Genomic DNA, 20,367 nt, shown 5'->3' on the forward strand with positions numbered 1-20,367 from the left:
ATTTGGGAACATCACGGCAAGCAATACTTATCAACTATGTTTCTATATTGTTTATATCAAACATATCGCCATTATATTATCACTATAAGTGATAGGGAACATCATATTCATAGCATATAATATATCATTATATCAAACAGTGCTATCAAACATATTGATATCAATATCATCTTTCACACATATATTGTGATTGAATCTAAAATAGTAGTTGATATCTCACATAGCCTCCATTACTTAGTTTGATTGCAAGTATCTAACAAATTAAGTGTGACAAGTGGAGTAATTGTTTTTATTTGCCAAGTTAGCCAAAAAGGGGATATTACAAATTGTATAGCTAACGAACCTAAAAATGAAAATCATTCAAGGATTAATACACACTTAATGATATAAAGAACTCATAAGCACAAAATAGTGACATTCAATAAATATTGAATCAATTGTTGAGCAAACTAACACCAATATATAATAATGGCAAAAAGGAGGTAATAGAAATCAATTCATTCAAACTCCAAATGAAGGTATGGCGAGAACGAGTTCCAGATTAATGACACTCACATGTCCATCTAAGGAAGAAATGAACCCACAATCTATCTTTTGAAGGGTGTTTATGTCCACACTATCATAGAATAATGCGCCAAAGGGCACTCTATATTGAGCAAAGACCCCATTATGAAGAATCAAGATCACAGAGGTGACTCCAAGGTTTCTACTACGAACTTATGACTTTATGTTGAATATGATCTCATTTGGCTTGATGTATGATGGTAATCCAAGGGCAACTTATGTTTAATATCATTCTACACTTCTTTAACATTGCAGATGAAGCTTCATGATTGGACGTAGCGATCTTGTGATGCTTCTCTCTTTGAACGAACTTAACTAAAATGAACTAAAATTAAAGGGTAGGGGTTTGGAAGGATCTAAATCTACCCCTAAGGGCAATAACATCAATCAATAATGCTCTAATGGACGAATTTCAAATTAACCAAGTTCTACATTGTCAAGCTCAACAACTCCTCCACAAGAACTAGTGCAGTCTTCCAAGGGTTATGCAAAGAATTTTCATATCATTATGAACACCATCATAACGAACAATGCATTCGATGATCAAAGTTAAGCATCAATTAGAAACGGCTCGAGCTAACTTTACTTTGCAACTCATAATCAACAAGATGCAAAAAGTATGAGCCAAGAAAGTTCATCAAACATAGTTACATTCTCAATGGAAATCAAAGCATTTCATCTAACAATTGAGAAATCAAAAGAACACCACACAAGAAGGTGAAATAAACATGAATCCACCATATCTTCAATAAAATAAAATAAAATTTCTCCAAGTCTTACAACGTCTACTCCTTCTCTTATCCTACTCTACTCTAAGGAGCAAGAGCTCTTCACTTCTAATGAACTAACCATGAATTTAAAATGAGAAGGCATGGCTTTTTATAGAGTTCCACAAATGTAAGGCCAAGATTGATTTGAAATTAAGGACCAAGATTACAAGATGGAACCCTAATTAGAGATTTTACCAACAATAGCTTCTATGGCACAAAAAAGGTGCACCAAGTGAACCGATGATAAAACAATACACCCACTAGCAAGAAAGTGAGTCATGTAGACCAATGAGGAAACAGCATGCCCACTACGCATTTAATAACTCATTGCTTGAAATAGCCTATTCGTCATTCCTATCTCTAATTGTTGTGAATCTAGACACATTGGCTTGAAGACCTTTGATTAGCTAGTGAAGATGACTAGGCTCCTATTGATGCGAGTTTTGTGACCACTTCAACATGTAGGATGAAACACTTAGTATTCAAGGATGAAATACCAAATATCAAATCTTGTTTGAAATAAGGAAGCTTAGATGCTAAACAATGTATATCGTTGTGTGATCAAATAAGATAACCTCAAGGTTCCTTCTTATTGCGAACTTCACTCAGTTTTGTAACGTGATTAGTTGGTAATCATTGATTTACATTATTTGTTTAATGATTAGTCAACTTTACTAATGTGAATGAAATGGCGATTAGAGCTCTTCAACTACTTCTAACCAAACAAAGTACAAATACGATAAAGGGTTTAGGAATTCTAAAGATGCAAGAATGATTTTTACATTGTTAATACTCATTCAAATGCTCAATACTAGCACAATCCAAATAAACAATTCCACTTGAAGTTAGATGCTTCCGATAAGGCCGGGAATAACCTTACACTAGTACTTGCAGTAACAAGCATCATAAGGTATGGACACTAGTTTCACCATGATTCACCAACAACAATATCTATGATTCATTTACTTCTACTTCTACTCAACATGAATGAAAATCCTAATCTAAGTGAAGAAATGTAAAAACCATGCAATATGCCAAAATTTCACATTCACCATGATAACGTTACATAATGAAGAAGGAATAATTTTGGTAGCATTATAGCAACAATCTCTACAAATCCCTCTCTTTACAAATGATGCGTCCCGTGCCTTTTATAGATGTTCAAAAACAATGAAGAGCCATGAACGACTCAAGATCGAGGACCAGATCATGCCAACACAGCCCTAGTTTAACAAGCAACTACAAGCATCAAATGCTTGATCAATTACATAACCTTGTGGGCCAATGAGAATATTACATTTCTTTAATTGACCAATTAGAAAATTGGTGAGATCGAAGCATCAAGTGGACTCCACATGTATTCTTGGCATGATTTGATTGTATAATCTTGGACATGTACAACTAGAGCCTTTTGAGTGATTGAAGATGAGTGGGTGTCACGTTAACATACTTATAAATTTGACTAATTCTTGGAGATGAATAAATGTCTCTTGATAATCAACATTATCAAGCCTTGGTGATGGTGATGCCTCATATTTCAAAATTGTTTCATCTTCATGGACTTTCTCTATCCTTTTCATCTTGAACCTTCTCATTGGCATAGCTTTGAATATACTTGTATTTGAAATTTTGATTCCTTGGTCTTGATCTTTAGAAGTGATATAACTGTTCCATGATGTTGGATTTTCCAATTGAACTTGGATTTCCAAAGGAAATTCAAGTTGATGATTTTCCTTCACTTGTAAATTTGTTTACCCTCCTAGTTCTTTGATCTCCCTCTTGTTCTTAATCTTGAATTCAGCTACCTAGGCTTGTCTCAAATCTTTGAAGTGAAGCCATCTCAAACCACTTCCACAAAAGAAAAGCCTCCATTAAGCTCATAAAATGTTAAGTATAAATGATATTAAGGTAATTTGAAAGCTCAAATAAAATTGTATTTAAAATAAATCAACTTTTCCTTTATCAACCAACTTAATCAGATATATCAGTTGAATTTGGAAAGGGATAAAATGATTTCAAGGTTAAGCTGGAGGTTTGAAGGGTGGTGAAGATTTGAAGTGTCTTGGACATAAGCTGTCCAAGGCACAATAAAGTCTCGTCTATAACATTTCTCAAAAAAAAAAAATCTCCTTCCTTCTTGTGGATTTAAGTTTGATACTTAGCTCCAATTTCAGACTTGTTCATTTCCACTACTTCATCACCACATCTAGTCACCTTGCTTAGTTCAAACCAGACTTCACATACTTGGGTTTCATCATGTTTTGCCAAGAGCTGCTCCTTGAACCCCTAATCTGATTTTCTTGACGATTACAAGCTTCACACCCTTGGTTTGATTGAATTTATTGTTAAGGTCTGATATTCAGCAATTCTTAAGACTTTCCCAAATGCAAACTGCTGATATGAAATTTTCTGAATATTTTGAGTTGATATGCTCTTCTTAAAGTTTGAATTGCTTGCATTTTTTATGAAATGAAATGAATCTTAGCTCTTTATATAGGCATCCATGGTGAAGAGATGACACTCTTTTTCCTAGGCTGACCTAGCTAAGTCATGTTTTGATCAAATTTGGGCAGCTCAATTAACAAAGTGGAATTGTTTGGCTACAATAGGCTGGAGGAAATCTGGGGTCCTTCATCCACATGGACATGAGGAGGTCTGATTCTGACCCCTCCATGTCCAGCCTTAGACATAGGGTGGTCGGAATCCAACCACTCCATGTCCAACCTCCTTTTGCCCTTTCCATGGACTTGCACTTCTTTGTCTCCAACAATGACTTCCACATTAAATTTCCCTTCTTAGTTTTCAGCTTCAGTTTCATATGAAACTCTTCTTTTTTATCAAATTGCAATGGTTTTAGTTTAACTTTCAAGTCTTGATCCCGGATATTCTTCCATCACAGATACGATCTCCATTTTTTCATACTTAAATCAGTCTTTATCTAGGGAGATAATCCTAGTTTTCACCTTGAAACCTTTATCCTTCAATGCCATAATATCCAAGGAGTTGAAATTTATCCAAGTTTTATGGATGAAAATTAGGGAGTTGTAGTCAACAAATTTGGACATGAGGTGGTCAGAAGTGGACCTGCTCATGTCCAAGCTTGGACATGAGGTGGTCAGACTCCGACCACTCCACGCCCATGTTGTCTTGTTCCTTCACACCTAAGAAAATTGTTTTCCTTGCAATTTTGTGGATTCTATTTCCCAAATTCAAGTTTCTTCACGAGTTTCACTTCATTCATGCTCAATCTGATCAAAAAGATCTTAAAATTTCATGTTTTTCACATTGGATTTGCTCAATCATTTTTACTTTGCCCTTCGCTTGATTTCATGTTTCTTCTCCAAGTGGTTGTCTCCCCCTTGCTTTCATTTCATTCCAATGACAGGGACTTGAAATCATCTTGCTGTTGTCATATCAGATTATATGCCTTCAAATATAGGCCAAGCATTAATGTCTTGCTAATGATTCCACTACTCTCCAACCCAAAGTTGCTCAAAATCATCTCACTGGCATGTAGATTCTAACATTGCCACTAAACTAAAGCTACTTGAGGCAACTACTACTACTATCACACAAAAGAGGGGTTCCCCATTCCCAATGAAGTGTGTGTTTTATAACACAACATTGTCATGTCAACGTATTGAGTGCCATGTAAACTAAATACTCATCACGGGCAACATTTCCTAACTGCATCATTGTATGACCAAGGTTCTAGCTTTGATGAACTATCTTGTGACTATCTCTCCTTGATCATTTTCTTCCTTTCATGTACTTGCTTGGGAATTCCTCTTCCTGAAATAGATTGGACTCCCTTGTTGACAATTTTGTCATTCTAGAATTTCTCACACAGAACTACCTAGCTATGGTCTTGGATTTCTAGAGGAAATTCAAGATTTTACATTCTTCCTTCTACATTTGAACTTGAACTTTGATCTTTGAAGTCTTGAACCTTGAAAGCCTCTAACTAGATTATTTGGAACTTGGATGACTTTCACCCTAGATCTCCATGTTTCTAGATGTCCTGGAGTTGTCTTTGGATTGGATAGTTGAATATTAATGTTTTATCATTTTCTGACTTGTCAAGAATACCATGTTCCATGATTTATCTAAGTATCTCCTTAGGAACATCAGTTTTATGTCTCTATTTGTTTGAGATCTGGAGAGGAAATTTCCGCTTCACTGCCTTAGTCAAATTTCAACGGGATCCATGTTGAAAACATATCGAAGGAAAGGTCAGAATTTCTCCATCCTTGGCCATTTTAATTATTTTTCATGTCATTTGAATACTTGGGCACACTTTGGAGGTGCAAGGGGGTTTTTCCTTGCCTAAGACAGATTGTGATTTTTCCTCCCCTTCTAGAATTTCTTGGCACACTTTAGAGGTGAACAAGGATTTTTCCTTGCCTTCGCCAATTTTTTTATTTTGCATGCAATTTGAATTCTTGGGCGCACTTTGGAGGTAAAGGAGGATTTTTCCTTGCCTTAGCCAAATGTTTAATTTTCATTCCATTTGAATGCTTGGCCACACTTTGGAGGTGAAGGAGTATTTTTCCACTCCTTGGCTATTTTTATTTTTCATTTTTCATGCCACTTCAATGCTTTAGTGTACTTTAAGGGTGGAGGATTTTTCCTTGCCTTGGCCAAAAAAAATCGTTTTAATCTTTCACTTTAAGTAACTTGAATTTGGATATTCTTTGTTTCCTTCACAATCAATGCTCACCTATTGCCAAAAAGAAAGATTTACTATAAATAGTAAGTTTGCCTAGAATCAAAATTAGGCCAAATGGAAACATAGTAAAATTTAATAAAAGTAGAAATTACTAAAAGGCAAGTTCATCCAAACACTTGAAAGTTCACTAGTAATCCATTTTGAAAGATTTGTTTCTTTTCCCACATGTACTCAAATTTCACTATCCCCTTATTAAAAAAAATTCCCCACTTAGAGTTTGCGAGACAAAAACACCAAAGGAAAATGACATTGGATTCAAGACTAAGCACAAATCACCAATGTATTTCAATGGGTGGGAGAGGACACTAACTGCAAAAAGACTTGGCTTATTTACCAAAAAGAGGGACTCCTCATTTGCAATGGGGCAATGTGTGAAAAGGTCACAAAACTATCTGCATGAGAAGATTTGACAAGATTAGGTAAAGGTGGATTACATCATGATATGACCCTAGAAGACTACATAGAGTTAAGGATTAAGTACTCCCCTAGTTGACGAAGAAGTTGTCACTTGGACCTAAGAAGGGTAAATGGAAAGCATAAACAATTCAATGGACAAAGGATGGATGATCATGATCCAAAAGTTGCATCAAGAGATTCACCCATATACTCTTCATAAATGGAAAGCATAAACACTTCAAATGACAAAGAATGGATGATCATGATCCAAAAGTTGCATCAAAAGATTCACCCATATACTCTTCACAAGTGTTGTTGAAGACATTGGAGATGATAACAACTATAGAAGAAAGTGCAATTGCAAGACATGAAACCCTAGGAAAAGACAAAGCAAGAGATGACCATCGAGCAACACAAGGAACTCATATTGTAGTCACCAAATATTTAAAGGGGCCATAAATATAAGGAAATGAAAAGAGGCTATTGACTCCATTTGTATCACAAATGAGTCAATTATATGGATCCATAAGACTGGTGAGGTTGACCTCACATCATTGCAAGAATTGTACACAAGGGATGACCAATAGATGTTGAATCTTGGAACCATAGTTCAAGTTTTAAGAAGTTGATTGCAGATATTAGAATCAACTAGAATTCTCTTTTGCGTCCCAAAGGAAACATAGCAGCCATGAACATGAAAAAGACGAATAATGCATCTAATGGAAAGAAATCAAAAGTTACTTCTTGTATCCAACTCAATCCCTTTGAGATGGATGGACAAGGAAATGTAACATTTAAGGTATGGGGAGATGAAATGCAAAGAATAATAGACAAGGATAGAAGAACATCTAAAGGTAATGGAATCCGAAAACACTACAAATCAAGAATTATGAAAGAGACCTCACCATCAAGAAGACAAGGTGTGGTATCAAAACACTTCAAGTTCACGGAACCTAATGACAACGAGAGGGATGATGATGTCTTGGAAGGTTGTTCGAAGGAACTAGATTAAGGAATTTTGGAAGAAGATAAGTTTGAGTTTAGAAGCAAAGACAAACTTCAACTTATTCATAACCCCTTGTTTGAAGTTGAAGTAGACAAAACTTATGACAACCCACTCTTTGAAATAATGAAGAAGTTATTTTGAAGACACAGAGGCAAAGATGAAAACAATTTTTGGGATCCCAATGCATCGTCAATCAAGGAAGTACCGAGACTAGTTCGGAAAGATATGACAAACCCTAACAATGTTATTGCTAAATACCCTCCATTCAAACTACAGTTCAAAAAAGGATTCTTTCTTAGAGAAAAAATCGACAAGTGAATGTTTGAGTTTGATAGCAAAGAGAAGTTACACTACCCACATATATCTTATGGCATACAATTATGACTACCATTACCACATATATCTTATGAGATACAGTTATGACTACCATTATGTTTTGATTAAGGTGACAAAAATGGAAGGACAATTTGAAATTGTAACATCTCTAAGTTCAAAGAGGTTAATGATTCAGATTTCTACTCCATCACAAGTTACAATAAAACCTGCCAACAGTTAAAGTCATTCATAATTACAAGAAGTTGGAACAATGGCAATTTTTCTCTTGAGTTCTTGAGCAAAAGTGTTAAGAGTTTGACTCTATGATTGAACTAAATCTATTCATTAATCAAGAATAAGACCATTCATCACTTCCATTTCAGGTGGAAGAAGGATAATGGACACTACCAAGAATGTTCAAAGAGGCAACTCGAAGTTGGGCAAGTGAATCCAATTACTAAATCATAGTAGCACAACATTAGAGTGGTGGATTTTTCCCAAAATTAATTTGCAAACTAGGAATCAAGGTGGCCTCTGAAGAGGATAGTGAAGGTGCTCTTGTAAGGCTTGAGGTTCTTAGAGGGCAACCTTCCAAAGGATGTATACCTTGAAGACTACTCAACAAAACTATGTTATGCATAGAGGGCACTACCAAGTTCGGAAAACAGGAATCATCATGACAATATAAGAATGCTTGTGGGCAAGCATTTTCAACAAGGGGAGATTGTACTGTCCCCATTCTTGAACCAGTCAAAATAAAGAAGCTAACTACTTACGTGATCAAGGAGTGACAGTACTTGAGCACTAATAACTAATTGAAGTTATGAAAAACAGTAAGAAATAGCTGAGCTAATATGTTATTAGGACAATAAGATATTGGGAAACCATGAAGTATTAAGAATGTTTCTTAGATAAATAATAGTTAGTTCAAGTTTATGATCACAATCATGAAGAATGATGAACATTATGTTATAATATATATATATATATATATATATATATATATATATATATATATATATATATATATATATATATATATATATATATATATATATATTCATTATCATCAAGCATTCCATGTTTTATTGATCAACCACTGAAAAGAGCAGCCAGCATAACATCCACAAGTTCACCATCAAGAAAAGCAATAGCCATAACAAGATCAAATGATAATGGATTTTCAAGCATGAAAACTAGTAATGATCAATCAACACCACATATAAAGAAAGGTAAACATATCAAGAGAGGGAGATAGAACTACCATCAAACAAGATCAATTATAATCTATTTTATCCATCACAATGAGGAAAGAAAAAGTGAATACAACGATCACTAGTCATTACACATCAATATCATGAGAGGATGATTAATGAACCAAATACTACAAAGTCAAGATCGACATGATATAAATAAGGGATAGGTCGCTATGCAGCTCAAAAGATGTTCCAAGAAGGATAGACATTCATATATTGTAATAATTATTAATTACAAAAGTTTAGACAGTCGCATATTTGATAAAGCATATCCAAACAAGAAAACCTGTTAGAAAATATGCACTACCATTTCCTATATTATCATGACAATAACAGCAACTAGATCGAACTCTACTATCTATATCAATATACACCATCAAGAAGGATATCGACAAAAGGATTGAAAGATTATCGATTGGCTGAGACAAATCACATCTTGCAAAAATTGACAAAAGTATCATTGATTATATCACAAGCTATTGATGAATGAGGAATCAGCGGTAGATAAGTACAAAATATCCCTAATGTTACATCCCAAATTTTGCCCTAATTTTTTTAATTTGATCATAATTGTTGGTTTAACGAATCATTTCTTTTCCTGATCATGTGAAATGAGTTAGTTATTTATATATGTTGTATCAACTGTTAACAGATTATTTCTCTTCTTGATCATGTGAAAATGAGTTAGTTATTTATATACATTGTACCAACTGATAACGAATTATTTATTTTCATGATCATGTAAAATGAGTTAGTTAATATAGACATTGATGAAATAACCAGTAACCTAGAACTGTTATTAGATGATCAGTGGTTGTTTGATTTGAATTAATGATCAATATATTTTTGAATTAATGTGTTGGCAAGAATGTTTTGCTTAGGTGATTGCAAGAGAAGACTAAAGAGAGGGGAAGCATTGCTAAACAGGATCATCAGAATGGGATGGTCATTTGATTCAGTCATCAGGATCAATAGGTATGACTTACGACTCCCTTGGAAAGGATACGAAGACTTGACCACAGGTTACATTATGGGACCGCATGAGCTATTAGGAAAACAATATAATAAAAACATAAAATAATCTAAATTAAAATATAATTCATACCTTTAGAAATTTATTATCGAATTTTCTTATTTTATCATTATAATAAACACTTAAATACGAACACATAAATATAAAAATGAAATGGCACCAATAAATTATAATAATATAATCTAATGATGTCACCTCATCAATATACATACGTGAACGTATATAAGAGCATAATATAAAAATAAAATAAAGTTTATAACCCTTCAACTTCACCTTATTTCTTTTCCCTCCTTATTCCTCCTCTTTTCAAATCGAATTAAGTTTTGAATTCGATGGATTATCTTGGAAATCGATAGAAGCCGAAGAGTCTCAGCTGGTCTTTAATACAAGCCATGAGCCAACCAAGACGGCATCACTCTCTCCTTGACTGATATGTTTTCCTTCAAGCCATGTATTCATTTCCAGCCAAACCATTCATCCCTCTGCACAACCAAAAGTATACTGTTCTATTCCGCCAGCATTTTGCAATCCGCGAATCAAGTCTCAAACGAGCAAGAGAGACAATTAGCCGACAGGAGTTCCGGCCAAGGATGGAAGAAGCCACATTCCAACAGATATCCGGCAAAATCACAAGTCATGTTTAAATGTTGCATTCCATGTTAGTATGCCATTATCCCTGAATATTGGACCAACTATAGTCGGCATATGCAATGTTATGTGTGAAAGTAATCGATATATCATTACTGGAGTGAAACCGTTCATATATCATTAGGACTTTGAAGAGAACCTTGATATAATTTGTCTTCTTTACTGGAGTGAAACCGTTCATATATCATTAGGACTTTGAAGAGAACCTTGATATAATTTGTTTTCAAAAGTAATAAACCAAATGCACCAACATATAATCTATGTTGCCGATGGTCTTCTGCAAATCCATGAATTTATTAAGATCATTAATTCTATCTCTATATATTCGTAGTATCTTTTGAAATCGAATTGTAACTGTAAAGAGTGTTGAAAACAGTTTCTCATAAACCTGCTGTCATAATGATCAGAATCCTCATGGATTCAGAACACTGAGGAATTCACCGGCAAGAAGCCATCAAATGGTGAAGAGGTGTATCAATATTATCAGAATGCTAAATCTCATAATCACCGAGGAATTCACCAGCAAGAAGCCATGAAATGGTGAAGAGGTGTATCAATAATACCAAAATGATTATAATCTTCAGACACCTAGGATTCACCTGGCATAGAGGCCATAGAATGGTGAAGAGGTGCAATTTAACCTGCCAAACAAGCAATAATGCAATTAGATTCGAATAATGAATAATAGCTCATGCATGTCCCGGTAATGGAATTTGTTGACAAGTCGAGTGGTGGTGATTGGGTTCACAAACCCAACTGAAATCCTTGGCCAAGATAGTTATAGGCATATGTGCCAATCTTGAGATCATTTGTTTGTCCATAGACGTCAATTATATAGGTATAACTGATGGGGCACTCAAACCACCAGGTAGCTCAGATGGCTGGACTAAAGAACATCCCAAGCCCGATCCCGAAGTAGGGAGGGTCGTTCTATTAAGTTAGGATGTGTGGGGATAAGTATGGTTCAAGGTTGGGAAGTTAAGCCTATGTGAATGCTTCTTCTCTCACCAAAGTCGAGGCTTGAACAACAAGATAAAGGGATTCCTCTATTATTTTTGTATGTTTCTTTTGCACTTTTACCTTTAATCCTTAGAAGAATAATTAGATAGTTTAGTTCTCTAATAGCATAATTTGAATGAATATATTAGTTGATATAGAAGTTAGTCATTTCTTTATTTTCAACTGAATATGTTATTAGTTAGAAATGGTTAAAATGTTAGCAATGTATTTATTCATCTACCTCATTATATCAGCTGAACATGAAATATAGTTAGAATAGAAAACAGTTACTTTATCATTGTTATATTTAGTTAATGGAAATCATTATCATGTGAAATGGAATCAGATTCTTATTAAATCAGATTATTAGGTGTTTTAAATTGGTTGTGAAAATTCATTTGTTACACCTACGTATTAATAGGAAGAAAAGTAGATTTGAACATTGAACTCCGTTAGCTGCAGTCGACTAATAAATGGACAATTATTAGGAAAAGATATCAATTTATGTCAAAGTAGAAGGATCGGTTATAATCATAATATATTGGCTAAGGCAAGAATTAATATCAGTTGAATAAAATACTAATGATAGTTAAACCAAACTATTACAAACACAGTGGATGTTAACTATTGGTTGCATTATCAATTATGGAAGGATTACCTTCATAACAAGATACAATGTTGAATCAACCTGGGAGTTAATCAATGATCATAACATAATGAAATAATATCATGCACAAACGGATCTGTGTTAGTTATTCACTGAATTAGTCTGATAATGGAAAGGTGTGATTAACAAAGGGACATGGAGGAAGAGACAAGACACATCTCATTCATTTCATCTCTTTATTTGTTAGAGACACTATAAGAAAACATTCTCAGTGGTCACTCAAGGCATTGTTGGAAACTTTTTTACTTATCCATATTGGGATCCACTAGATAGAGCATCTGCCTTTGGCATTCTCATTGCAAGCTTATCATTACAGATCAGAGACGGTACCATCATTGCACAAATAGAAAGCATAATAAGAAACAGCATCAATAGTTTTTCTTTTCAATGGAGCCTTTGTTGAATATTGTCCTCCTAAACCCAACGTTAAGAAGACTTAGATTTTTCTCAACACATTCTTGTTGACTCTTAGCTCATGTTGGCCCACATCCAGCATACCTAGAACCTTGATCCTCGGCCTACTTAATAAACAGGATGGATTAACTAGTGGAATGTCCAAATGCAAATTCTACTTCCTTTGAAATCATGGCTGCCAATCAGCACAATTCCCTTGTTGTTCATACAGGGTCAACACCTCAGAGCTCCATCAAGCCACTACCATGCTAGAAGCCCATCTTTTACTCTTGTTCTGTAGTTGCGAGTGTCGAGCTTCATTAATAGAAGTGAATCCTTAATAGTCAGACAGCTAAAGGCACTCAGATAAAAGCTCATTTGCATTAGCTCAAAGTGGGGGATGAAACCTCTAAAAAAATTCCAAACTCTTTGTGCATTCCACACTTCCTAGGCTATTAAAAAATTAAAAGATAATCATCAACTCCTAATCAAACTTCCTAAAGTCATTTAGCTTTTGTTTATCATTATGAACAGGTGTTTAGAGCTCAAGACAATTCTCCTAAACAAGATCATGCTCTGCAACAATGTCTCAAGGTTGTCCCTTGCTAACTTTATCATTGTCAATGAGTCTTTTGTGATCAGTTGCTCCCTCTTACTAATCTCTGTATTTTCCATGGCCAGTGACAAAGCTCCTAGATCTGTTTCCTTGTCAGTTTACAAGACTCTCTCGGAGTTGGTTGGTGAGGATCTGCATAAAGTATACCTTGAAATCTTTTACTCTAGTTCCTTAGGAAAAATTATAAATAAAGGAAACGTTAAGGTTCATACTTAAGTCTACAGCTCTAATGGATATCTGTCATAGATTGTGTGTCCTAAACAAATTGGCTTTGTGAAATCCAAACACAATTTGGACAATATTATTGCAATCTAAGAAGGCATGGAATGGGTGTTAAGATCTTGATAGCAAATTATGTTCATCACAATTGAATTTGCTGAAGCCAATGATGCACCATGCTTCAAGTTATAGGATTTGGCCCTCACTTTATGCAATCTTTTTGCATGTCTTTTTTAGATGTCTTCATTTGTTTGCCTATCAATGGTCATGAATCTAGTGCCTTTGGGATTTTTAAGTCCACCCATCAAGTATGTCCTTAACCCCTACTCTTTATGTATGTGCTGACTACTAAGCACTTTGGATATCTCTAGCCAATTTTGTTTCATAAAATTTGGTCAACGACATTTCTATCCAACTCCTTATTTCAATTAGTGAATAGACGTTTTTCTAATGACTCTTCTCTCACTCCTTTGGAAGACAAAGATAACATCAAATACACCTCTTTTGGTTTTGTCCCAAAGCTTAGGCTGTATGGACTTGGATTCATGATTCTTCCAAAACATTTTGGCCTGAGTTGTTTCTCATGGCACGTTGTTTTTTGGGTAGGATTTTGCTAGAATCCCCTCCACATATACCCAAACTTGGCATGCTTTTAATGTGAAAATTATTTTCAACATATGGAATGTTGAAATTTTGCTTTATTGTCCTAATGTTTAGTTGATTCTTGCTTCTCACTTTACACTAAGACAATGATATGTTCTAATGTGGTTATGCATGTCATAGGGGTAATGCCCCATGCATTGTTGCCAATGTCCCTTTGACTCTTTCCTCTAGCTGAGTCCATTCTCCACCTTGTAGATGTCATTGTGGGTATAGCCACCCTGATCATGGTGAATAGGATGCGCATTCTTGTGCCTCTTATCCTCCTGCAAAAAAAGCCAGGAGCCAGTCTCACAGAGGATGGTTTCAGCTCACCTGCCACCACTCTGCCTCTCCCCAAGCTCCTAGTTGTGGGTTCAGCAGGTGGCCATATTTTAGCAAATTCACTGGCCTTGATCTTGCCATGCCACTTGTTTGTGAAACTTAACATCCTAAAGAAGACAAAAAAGATGAGGATGGGAATGCCGATTGGGAGCATCCTGTGGATACTCCGGACCCCACTAATCTCTACACTAAACCAGATGATTGGAACTGTCCTGCTAGTACCTTAGCTCCTGCCCCATGGTAGCCTGTTATCAAATTCTGTTCTAGGTTTTATCCCTGTTTGGACTTTGGGGAATAATTTCTTCCACTGAAGCATTTTTTTAACCAAAATGTGTAATTTTCTTTTATTAGTATTCATAGAAACACTTACTCATAAAACAAATGCTAACAAAGTGGTGAATCTTTCATCAATTATGTGGAAGGCAGCTCATCAATACCCTAATGAGCACCAAGCTCATCTTCTTCTTTCCTCTTCTGATCCTTCTACATCGGGCTATTGCTAATGCAAGAAGCAGTCAAATGCACAACCAGAGGGTACATTTAGCAAGCATTTGAGGCTATTCTCTACTCTTGAACATTGTACTTCAAAGACAAGGTAATTGAAAACGATAACTTCTTGTTGACATCAATGTTCACATTAATGTGGCAAAGAACAAACAATTCCTAGAAATATTCACAGGATTGACAGCAATGAGCTGCCCAAGGGAATTAGCCATACTGAAAACCATCTCGTTTTTCCAGTATTCCAACAATTGGCCAGGAAACAAGAGCCAAATAGGGATCCTTTTGGACCACTCCTTTGCAAGATCAAGCATTTGTCTCCATGTTTAAAGGAAGAGCCGCATTCTTTCTTATGAACAATGGATCACCTAAAAGAATCTACTGCTTTGGTGTCCCTGTGTTTCATTCAATTTTGCACACCCTAGCAGTAATCTCAAAAACCAGTTCATGACCAGGGACCTTATTCATATGGTTTTCCAGTGTCGGCCAGCTACTTCCTAACATTTTAGTAACCTTTATGATCTCTCAAAAAAGGTCTGCTTTCAATATGTATCTTCACAAACCTGTCTTGGCCCATATTTCTACTTTCTATTTGCATCATACAAAAACTGTTTCCCTTGGTTCTTTATGCAACACTCCCTCATTCCACGCTACCTATTGTTTGCCTGCATATCACTAGGCTCTGACTGGACAAAAATTGACAGCTGTAATGTCCTGTTTCCAAGGCATCATTGTATACCAAGAAGTATTCTATGATCAATTGTTTGTCCATTTATTCAACGTCTGACCACTTCATTTTTATAGCATCCTCATTTTTCACATCCAAAAAAAAATCATGGAATTGGAAACCATCAAATTTTAGGTTAGTATTTCCTTTTCCCCAGTTTCAGAGATCTATTTCCTTACCTACATAAACTATCTACTGTCAGATTCAAATCTGTCTCCTCTAAGGAATACACAGTCATTGACTATTATCCTCACTCAGATTGTATACATGTCATTGAACAATATATATGGCTTCAATGAGGCAGGTCTCATACATCAAACTAATCTCTCATTTGGTGTTGACCTGAAAAGAAACCTTTGCCTTTACATTTGCCATCAATTCAAGGGTAGATCTTTCAACTTCCTCCACAATTTAACTATTTGCTAATGAAACTCCCCACAGTTAATAGGTTGTACCATTGAATCAAGTTTATTTACATGTAAAGCTTAAAATAATAACTCATACAACACTTGATACCAAGAAATCATGTGTGTGTGTTTCTTTTATAGAATCAATGAGGATAAGAGCGGACGTATTAGCTCTGAAGCCTGCTCTGTAATTTAAATTAATCCAAGTTGCAGAGTCTTGTTTCAGAGAATGACAGCCTCCCTATTTTCTTGATTCAAAAGACTGAGACATAAATTTATTTAAATTAATGTTGACCGAAAAGTAAAATGCAACACCTTGATGGTAATTAAGAACAGAACACAATTAGATATTAAGAAATTGAGATAAGAAGCTTCAGTGATCATTTTTTCTATAAAAGCAGTCTTCTAATCTGGTTTGTCAAGCAACAACTGTTTCTAATACATAGACAAATGTATTTCAGATAGCTATATCCATGAACAGGAAAAAAGAAGAGATAACATTAGTAGTTATCCTTTCCTAAACAACATTTTAATTTATTATCAAGAAGATCCCCGAGCAAAGGCCAAATACAAGATGACATTCTGAAACCTATTGACTCAATAGCAATCGATCCTATACAAATATTATTCATAATGGTAGTCTAATCAAGACTACAAAACACTAAATGAAAGAGAAACCTTCTGCTAAGTAACCTGGCCAAAAGCAATATGTGCAACTGAAAGAATGCCCCACGTAAAAGAGTCAGCTAGTTGGCAGTCATTGAATATCACTCACTATAAGAGTTTTGACAATGAAAGTTGTGGTACAGAACGGTCCGGCAAATAAACCAAATAATCAAAGAAACCCAAAAAGACTAATGCCCCAATTCTGTAAGGAGTCTATCAGAAACAATACATTTTCTCAAAATTTATGGCTGAATGAAACCCCGTGCATAAGCCGAACCTAGCTCTCAATAGCCGAGTATATTGGCAATGCAAAAGCCCACAAATATAGACTTGACATGATCAACTTGTACTTAAACAAAATATGAAATGTGCACAAAGTTGGGTAGAATGAAGTATCTTTGGGAAAACACCAAATATAATAAGCAGATAAATAATCATTAAACGCATCACTGCAACATCAATGCCAATTCCAGCACAGAGAGTACATAATGCAAAATAGAAAACAAATAAACGAATATCATCTCATATTCTATAGATTGGCAACTGATTCGTAATTTATTTACCAATTTAATATAATGTAGCAGCAACCTACAATTTGATTTCCCCATTTTGCTTCTAAAAATTCAGCATACTTTTACCCCAAGTCTGGCATCTTAGCCCAATATTACAATCACAGATTGGATAAAATTACAGAGACATGATGTGTCAAAGATCTGAAAGTTGAATTCATTTATCAGGTTTCATTTCACGAAACTAAAATAACTAATCCATAAACATAATAACAAAACACACGTGGATTGTAGATAAAGACATGAGAAGAATACAGAGCACCAAATATTGATCTGAACAAACATGAAAACAAACAATGTGTGAAAAAAATGTAGATTAAAAGGGCCGTGGTCTAACCTGGTATTCCTTAAAGCTCACGACCTATCCATGCTGCTCACGTGTATTATGTGAGAATGATTGTATTTGTTTGGCTTGCTCTGCACAGGATCTATGAGGCCTCCTTTAATGGATGTTCATAGAAACAAAAGTGTAAGGCAAAGCTGATATCTCGAAAAAAAATACAAAGGAAGGAGAATGAATGACTAAATACATAAAATTCAAAGTGGAGAAATAATATTTCTGTCCAATCTATTTGGAGGAGTAATTTTAATTCTTATTTATTTGCAGCAGTTGTGGGTTTAGTCCAATAAGACGGCATTTTCCTTAGTTTGTTAGAATTAGATTGATTGATGTGTATTTTTTCCAAATTGTCTTAGCTCTTTATGTATATTTTTGCATGGATATAAAATGTAACTCAATAATATATTGGTTTCATCGATCAAAGATTGCTGCTCTTTTAGAATTGGGATTGGAATAATAAATGTCGAATTAGATTTATAGAATTTTAATAAGTTAAATGTAATATTTATTTGATTTTTTTGTGGAGTAATAGATTATTAAAGATGTTAGGGATTGGTCTATCATTTCAATGAAATACAATTTGTCTAAATAAACACATTAGAATATGCAAATTGATTATATTTTGGTATAGTTTGAATATATGTTTCCAAAATTAATCTTTGTACCTATAAAAATATATCACGTGCAGAATTAAATATATTTGCATGAAAGTGCACTAGCGAAGAATTGATGATTATAGTAGTTACACCTCAACTTATTATGCATATGTCTAAAATAGTCAATGTCTAAAGACATCATAGAACTTGTTATACATGAAATTGTGCTCCTTTAGTCAAGCCCCTAGGCAAACCAGTTCAGCTACTGTAAATTGAGATCAAAGGAAATATACAAGTAGAAAATAGTATGGGATGATGATTATACAATCTAATGGTGTAACTTAAATCTTGAACAAATACTACATTGGCATGCAAATAGATAAGATCACATAACCTTCATTCGTCTATAATTTTAAATGTGTAAGGAATGTAAAACATAGCATATATTAGCTTACAATGGCTAGTGAGAAAAAATCAACAAGACTAAATTTTAATTTTGAAATTTAAAAGTTCAAGGCTTAGATCAATGGTTGAAAAAGTAAACTACCTTAATCTTACACTAGAAAATAGATCTAGAGTGGTGGTTGGGGCATCCTAAGGATAATTGATAATGTAGGTTGTGAATGTCCAAATTGAGATGGGCCCACATAGCAGTATGATGATGCTAATATACAACATATAAGCATATCTAACATGAAGTGTGAAAAGGAAATCTGCATATGATATCTCTAAGGTAGTATATTTATATAGTTCCCCTAATGGAGAAAATGTCTCATATATTCCTCATCTCTAATTTTACTCATGGTGTTCCTATAATGGCCCTTAAGGTTGAGGACAAAATTGTTTAGTTCTAGGATACTATACTAATAGGTTTTTGTAAATTTTGTTAGTGTATAGTCTCTTCAAGTCGGGAACCAAAAAAAAATGGAACCCAACACCTCTCCATTATTTTCTTGCAAATGGGCATTTATAGTTTAGTTAGATCAAATGAGAACAAATTTAAAGCTTTTTTAAATTTTACTCCCTTAAAAATGTAAGATTAAGAAAATTGTTGGGAAGCTTTGCCAAATCATTTACACTTCTATAATGAGAATTAACATCGTAAGAATAGCTAATTATAAGTTGCCACTTGTAGGTGAGTTGGTTGTGCCTTAAGGTTCTCTCCCTTAGGGTTATAGGTTTGACTCACATTCGTAATGGAGAAGGGTTGTGGGTCAGTTTTCCTTATGGGAATTATGTGCCAAGTACTTCTCTTTTGGCCCAGGGTAATAGGATTGGACTTTGCCTCCAACATGGGGGAAAGATTTTAGGGCGAATAGCCTAGCCCGTCTGGTGTAGTGGTTGAGCTTGAGATTGTGGGTTACCCCCATGGTCTTAGGTTTGAGACTACCCCAGGTTTTCCTAGTGCATGTGTGTTACGGGTGTGTGTGAGTGTGTGCACACGCACGTGTGCACGTGTGCATGTGTGCTCCAATGAGGACTAGTTTTTCCCCGCTTGCCCCAAATGGGTTGTTGGGAAAGTAGCAGAGACACCCCCTTGGTTATTAAAAAAAACAATAGCTAATTACATACTATGTTATGAAATAAAAAATTAAGGTAATAGTAATGTGAATAATGAAAGTAACATCTTTGAGAGAGTCATCATGTGAATCACCAACTGAAAATACTAAATAAACAATGTGTTAAAGATGAGATGATCTCAAAAGGATAATGCATATGTACGCATATGAGAGTATATCCCAGTGACCCACAATAGTGTGTTTCACTGTTTGGCCAATTTTGATGCTGAAATGAACATTCTGAAGAAAAATAATATTTTAAAGAAATTACTTTTGGACACGTATTACTACAAAACCATTAAGAATTTCAAGATGATATAAACTAGTGACTTTTAGCATTTTATCTCTAGTTTATAAATATATATTTTTGAAAAAACAATGGAATTGATTTGCCCATTTTTCCTTCT

The 20,367-nt window shown here is 34.7% G+C and overlaps 1 protein-coding gene across 3 annotated transcripts in view; it reads right to left on the reverse strand.

Annotated features, from left to right (window-relative positions):
- Positions 1-18,004, reverse strand: part of LOC149551559 (uncharacterized) — an 83,701-nt gene extending 65,697 nt beyond the window's left edge. For 2 of the 3 annotated variants that reach the window (XM_089787055.1, XM_089787054.1), the window contains exon 1: positions 17,803-17,968. The gene's annotated coding sequence lies outside the window, so the exon portion shown is untranslated. Of the gene's footprint in view, positions 1-17,802 lie in introns of all 3 variants that reach the window. The other variant, XM_089787052.1, reaches the window with a different exon arrangement.
- Positions 18,005-20,367: the final 2,363 nt, after the last annotated feature.

Source organism: Cupressus sempervirens, chromosome 6, assembly GCF_028749045.1.
Source record: "Cupressus sempervirens isolate cs-2001-9-10 chromosome 6, ASM2874904v1, whole genome shotgun sequence".
Lineage (NCBI taxonomy): Eukaryota > Viridiplantae > Streptophyta > Pinopsida > Cupressales > Cupressaceae > Cupressus > Cupressus sempervirens.